General features: G+C 31.4%; 1 long non-coding RNA gene across 2 annotated transcripts; it reads right to left on the bottom strand.

The window, feature by feature from the left end:
* Nucleotides 1–768: 768 nt before the first annotated feature.
* LOC110775373 (uncharacterized) lies at nucleotides 769–3,609 on the bottom strand. Of its 2 annotated transcripts, XR_008926527.1 has the most exons (4): nucleotides 3,102–3,609; nucleotides 2,530–2,702; nucleotides 1,105–1,220; nucleotides 769–1,022 (listed from the first exon to the last, which is right to left on the bottom strand). It is a non-coding gene; the product is annotated as an uncharacterized lncRNA (long non-coding RNA). The 2 variants fall into 2 exon arrangements; XR_008926526.1 differs by having other exon boundaries at nucleotides 769–1,220.
* Nucleotides 3,610–7,136: the final 3,527 nt, after the last annotated feature.

The following is a 7,136-nucleotide window of genomic DNA, read 5'->3' as shown; positions in this document are numbered from 1 at the left end:
TTTGAAGCAAAAAAGTGGATGCCTCTAATAAGTCCGTCGCTAATTACTGGTTGCCTCTAAAGGCCCCTTTTCGAGGCAACATAATGTGTTGCCTCTAAAATCCCATACATTTAGAGGCAACCATATATCCTTGCCTCTAAATATAATTAGAGGCAACCACATACTATTGCCCCAAAATATAATTAGAGGCATCCATTTATACTTGCCTCAAAATATAATTAGAGGCAACCACATATTATTGCCTCGAAATAAAATTAGAGGCATCCGTATATTCTTGTCCCAAAATATAATTAGAGGCTAACATATATTCTTGCATCAAAATATATTTAGAGGCAATATTAAAAGTTGATTCTAAAGACACTATATATTTAGGGGCAGCCATATAATTTTGCCTCAAAATATAATAAGAGACAAAATAAAAAGTCGGGGGCAATCATATGGTTTTGCCTCGAAATATAAATAGAGGCCGTATAAACAGTTGTTTCTAAAACGACGTATATTTTGGGGCAACCATTTAATACCTCTATATATAATTAGAGTCAATATCTTATTTTTAAATAATGATATTTAGATGCAATCTGATATTGTCATAAAAGGTGTTTAAAGGCACCGAAAATAAAGCTAGCATATTTATTTCATACATTTGTATGCACTGTTACCTATAAGAAATAATCTTGCTTCAAATTACACAATTTTACTTCATACATTTCCAAGTACGATAACCTATAAGAAGTAATCATGATCGAATAGTAAAAGTAAAAAAAAGTATTTCATGAAAATCAATATTGGTATTATTAACTCCAAAAAAAATGTATCTACAAATAATTTAAGTCATTACATAATTAGTACCTCTCAAAAATCTCATTGTCGAACGACATGACTTTACATCAAAATAAGTAAATGACGAATTATTAAGATGAGAAAAAAAATTATCATTTAAAAATATAAATATAAAAATACGATGTTATTCTCTTTATGCGCTTCTAATTATCTTCCTGCACCACTCAAAAATTTTCAGGTATCTGCAAAAAGAGGGAGGAAGAACAGAAGATTCACAATTGAGAAAGAATAACAGGAAAGTAAGGAATTGAGATAAGAGAATACCAATCTGATTTCATATATGCTTCTATCTTTGTGGCGCATTCAACTCCAACCAACATCAATCAGCCATAATTACTCACAAGGAAGAAGAACTAATCATCCATACTCAATCAAATACTCTGCAATCCCCGAACGCACCCATTTACATAGATAATTAAAATAAAAGATAATTAAATAATCAATTCAGAATGAACTCAATTAATAAAATTTAAAGGAAATGAACTAACGCAAGGTTGCATCTTCTATTCCTTGAAGTGTTGAGTTAGTTACGACAGGTCTGTTTAGTTTGCTCATATCAGTGGTGGTATGATTCATGTCAGGCAGGGTTTTCCTAGTTCATTTCTAGTAGTTGTTGAGGGTTTGTACTTACGTGGTCTGCTTTATTGTGGTCTGCAGTCTGTGAAGCAGTTGGATTGGTGGTTTAAATGATGGATGCTTTTATAGTCAGTGGTAGGATATGCTCATTTTGGCTCCACTATCTGCTTCACCAGAAGCTTATTTGTGTAAGTAATACTTGAACTAAGGGCCTGCAACTCTTGCTTAATTACTCGAAGTTTCTATACTCATTTATCACTTTTGACCATTTAATTGTATATCTACTTCTGCAACTTTTTATTTACTACTAAGTTCGATTAATTTACTTACTTCAGTTATGTTACTAAAAAAACTAGTTAGCTTTCCTACCATCTTCATGAGGCTAAGGATTAATATAGGCTCCTAAGTTGACATATTAACACACTCAAAGACCTAAACACTCTAAATATCGCACACCAGAATACCTAATGCTACAGCTAGTCAGCTACCCAAAGCTACTACTTAGACGAACTGAAACCACTACTAGGAATCCAGGCTAAACCAAATCTGCATTAGTACCCACTCCCCCTCCCTGCAGCAACCACACTCCTGAGAATAGTCAATATAATGCAGCTGCTAATCAGTCAATGCAGGTCAACACTGAAGCAAGATTGCATCAACAAACTCTCAGAACCACCTAGCTGATCCATGATTTCAAAACAACCACAAGACCAGCAGTGCAGGAATAAATAATTTTGACTCCAGAATACTGCAGGATCACAAACAAGACACTCCCCAACTGCCTGCACCAAAAACTATCAGAACCCATGTCACTCTCAAATTGTGCCTAACAACAAGCCATGAAGTACACAACTAATAATGAAATCATGGGAAGCCTTCTGACACTAAGCAAAGACAACTCATCAATCAGAAGTAAAACAAAAGTTGGATACGGGCAACACACTATCTCCTATCCTTTATTGCTTAAGTTATCAAATTCTGAAACCATTCAAGCAATCATTAATATGTATAAGACATTTAGGCAGAATTTAGATGCACTGGTCAAAAAATAGTAGAGCTTGTTAGGAGTTTTCTCAGTGATGAAATTGCCAACATAAAGGAGTTATAACTTACCGAGTCAGCCACAAGTCACCTTGCCCTTGACTTGCGAAACTATGCCGCCCTTTCTAACTAATAATCGTAATGGATGTTACATTGATGATGCCATACACGCGCTGTACAATGTCTGGCTTTACTTGAGCGAAGTAGTTCAGCCCGCAGTGGTTAGGAATCTGTATAGTTAACAACTGGCACAAGAGATGGTCAAGCCTAGACTTTGTGGCCCAGTAACCTACTATAGGAGTTAGCACTAATGAATCCATAACACCTTTTACTAGAAAACTACATCCCTTCAAACAAATCATGATCGTAATTTAACATCATACTACACTCTCTTTAATTGCATTGGTTCTACAACAGAGTTCAAAATTCAAGCATCCAGAGATGAAATTCTTTAAACTAACAAGAAAGTTAGAAGAATCAATTACCAGCAAAGAGTCAGACAATCTATTGAATTTATAAAGAATAGACTAGCCAATAAAGCTGGAGATATTCAAAGTGGCATTTCATCAAATATGTAGTAGGCATTCAAAGGGAGTATACAATTTATATAGCAAATTTATAGCTGAACAGAAAAAGGCTAATACCTTCCAGAGTGTCAGTCAAAGACTCGATACTCTTAGCAAGCTTACTGAGTATTGCTGGCTGCCCTTTCAATCGCAGAAGCCAAATTGAAATAACCATTGCATTGAAGAATTCACATAGGACCTCATTATAAATACGCTTTGAATTAGCAATGACAATTGCAAAAACGAAAACAAGATAGCAATTAAAATCCCTAATATAGCAATCGGAGTAGCACAAACAGAAACAAAACCACAATTTTAAAAGCCCTAAGTTTATCCATCAAAATCGCGGAACACTATACAAAGAATTTCGAAACCCAAATTTCAACAATCAAAATGGAAAATAATTGAATAAGAAATCTAACAATTGTAAACTTACTTGGCGAAAATTGAAGAAATTCGAAGGGACAACTTGAAGAAGGTGAGAATCGTAGAGCAGAGATAATGTCCAGGAGGAGGGAGAAAATTGGAATAAGAGAGAGAAACGAGAAAGAGAGAAATGGAGTTGAAAGAAGGAAGTCATTCACGCTAGAAAGAACCCTTAATTTTTTATTTGATCGGTTGAAATATGAGCTCTTGGATTAAATGGATCGGGTGGCTGAGATTATACATATAAAAATTTAACATAATTAAGCATTAATAATCCGACTAAGAGAGACATATGTCTTTTTATAGGGTTTTGACTAAGTCCAAAACTAACAAAATCAAAAAATTTAAAATTTTAAAATTTTTTAAAAAATTACTAGAAAGTCAAACCAAGTCAACGTTGATCTAAACTAGTTTGCACAAACTAATAACACTACATGCTACATGTAACTCCTCTTCAGATCAATCAAGTATTCAAATTTTATTAATTCAGATCAATCAAGTATTCAAGTTTTATTAATTCAAATCAATAAGTATTCAAGTTAAATTCAATTAAGTTCAGGTTTAGGGGTTAGGGTTTTGGCGTAACTTGTTTTTCAGTTCTTTAAATTATAATAATAACAAGCCCAAACTAAAATTTTGTATTTTTTAAAATTAAAATTTATGTGAAAAATCAAGTTTAATCAATTAAGATCAATCAATTATTCAACTTTAATCAGTTCATATCAATTTAATTAAGTTCAGGTTTAGGGGTAAGGATTTAAGGAAAATTTCAATTTCAATCAGATCAAATCAATTAAATATTCAAGTTTAATCAGTTCAAATCAATAAAGTATTCAAGTTTAATCAGTTCCAATAAGTTCAGTTAAGTTCGGGTGTAGGGGTTAGGAGTTAGGGTTTTAGGGTTTAGGATTTGGCTTAAATTGCTTTTCATTTCTTTCAATCTAATATATATATATATATTATATATATATATATATATATATATATATAAAGGAGGCATATTTGCTGAAATATTAGAGCGCCACCTAGGATTACTAATGGTTTCGGCCAATGAAAAATATGATTTCTAATTTATTTTTGAATTGAAAAAATCGATTGCCACATAGATAATTAATTAGGTGCCACGTAGATATTTTAATTAATTAATTAATTGTTAATATATACAACTCCATCTAAAATCAAACACTCTAAAAATTAAAAAATAAATCTAAAATAAAATTCATCCAAAATCAAACACTAATCTAAAATAAAATAAAAATAAAATTCAATTTAAAATCAAATATTAATCCAATATTAGAGCGCCACGTAGGAAATATAATGGTTTCCGCCGATGAAAATAAGATTTCAAAATTAATTTTGAATTAAAAAAGTCGAGTGCCACGTAGATAAATAATTAAGTATCACGTAGAAAATTTTATTAATTAATTATTCATATTACGTATATACAATTTCATCAAAAAACAAACACTTCCATAATTAAGAAAAATCTAAAATGAAATTCAATGAAAAATAAAAAAACTAATCTAATATAATATATATAAATTGGTATATATATATATATATATATATATATATATATATATATATATATATATAGGAGTTTTATTTAAACATAAAAATTTAATAGAATCCGTGCATCGCACGGGCTAAAATCTAGTTATAATAATAACAAGCTCATATTCAAGACTATAAGATCAAAATTTCTCTCTCCTCTGTCCTTCTTTTTTATGTCCCTTCTTAAAAAAAATTCTCCTCTTGACATCAAAATTTTCGCAGAAAAATTATAACTTTATTATTCCCAATTGATCTTTACATTTTTACGATCTTCGTTTATATAAAATCAAATTATTACCCCTTCTATTTTAAAATCCTCACCCTCAAAAATCAAGCACTTTTTAGAAAAGTGGAGAAATTACGAGGTTATTGTTGCTTCATGTTTTGAAAATTGAGAAAAAAATGAAGGGTGAGTTCAGGGCATTTGGAGACGAAGAGGGTTTGAATTTTATGCGATTAGATAATCTCTGAAGTGATGTGGCACGAAAATAGCCGTGAATGAACAAAAGCCTAATATAAATAACTAGATTAGGTCCCGTGCACGCACGGTTATTTTAAAATTATTAATTGACCATCTTTTTTAACTGAAATATTTATTCCTTAAATCTATTGTGTAATTAATAAATCTCGAACGTACTCATTTTATCATATAATATACTATTTTCTCTCTATTATATATTATATATTTTATATGATTGTTTGACCAAATTAATATTTGATATGCTTAATATGAACAAAATATTGAGTAAGAATATTTTCTATTATTGATATGACGACCAGACTAAATTAATATTACCAAAATTGTTTAATAATGTCATATAAATATTGAATAATCCTACAATATTTTCTATTTATAAACATTTATACAAAAGGAGAGAAAATAAAAATAGAATAAAGTAGATATATTTTCTTTTAGGATAGGGTTTTTGGCGGGAAAAAATCGCACCAGGAATTGACACGTGTCATTCCTGGTGTCTCTTTTAGTATATAGTAATAGATGTTATAAAACTGTTCAATTTGCAAAACTGAAGGTGATTCAGACCTGCAGAGGCTGTAAATTTATTTACATATATACTTTAAAGAAAAAATGTATCTTACTTTTAATCTTCACTAATGTTATGAAAGATATTATTAACTAGTTGAATTGCCATCTTATTTAGGAACTTGAAATATGATGCGCGACAATCTGAGGTTGAGCGGTTTTTAAAACATAAGGGACCGTCAAAAGGGACGGTCAACGTATGACTGACTGTTTTCACGTCTTTAATTTTTTCTACCTTGGCGAACCATGTCAAACCAAGACCGATCAATATCCGAACGAAACAAACAATAGTTGTTGTTACTAAATTCAACCGTCATTATTATACCTGTCAAATGGGTCGGTGGGGTCGGGTTGTAAAAAAATATTTTCGGGTTTGAGTTATATCGGGTCGGTCACTTTCCGGGTTTACAAATGCTTGTTCAACACCCAGAACTTTTGGGTCCGGGTCGACCCAACGAGTTGAGAGATTTTGAAATGCGCATTATATTTTCATTAACGTAGGTGATTAATATACAAAATATGGGCACAAATTAACAAATTTTCCTACACAAGTTTATAGTTAGTCAAATTCAACCATAAAATGTCGTATAATTCAAATTAAAATCATATCACACAGAACAATAGTAAAAACAACGTGTTTATTTTGCTTAAATTTTCTCAAAATCTCATTTATACTATAAATACAATGATTTTCAATCGGTCGGGTCCAAAATGGGTTCGGTCGGGTTTTGACCCATTATTTTTCGGGTTGCTCAGATTCGGATAAAATCGGGTTACGATCACAAAAACTTATTCATGATCCATTATTTTTGGGTCGGGTACGGGTTGGGTCGATTTTTGACATGTTTAGTCATTATACATTCCAACAAAAAAAATAGGTTAAAATTAAAATAAAATAAAATTGTTGTTATTATTTCTACAAGAGACGCGGGATTAGAGCGCGGGCATAAAATTCCCAAAAGAATTCAAAGGAACCTCTTTAGCTATTCAGCGCTCTTCCTCTACTCCTTCCTAAACCCTTAATCCAAGATATTTCCCCAACATTTCACCAAAGTGGGAGTTAAAACACTATTGAGCGCCAGAAATTTCAG

Source organism: Spinacia oleracea, chromosome 1 (assembly GCF_020520425.1).
Source record: "Spinacia oleracea cultivar Varoflay chromosome 1, BTI_SOV_V1, whole genome shotgun sequence".
Classification (NCBI taxonomy): domain Eukaryota; kingdom Viridiplantae; phylum Streptophyta; class Magnoliopsida; order Caryophyllales; family Amaranthaceae; genus Spinacia; species Spinacia oleracea.
The sequence above is the reverse complement of the archived record's forward strand: the minus strand, read 5'-3'. Positions and strand labels throughout refer to the sequence as shown.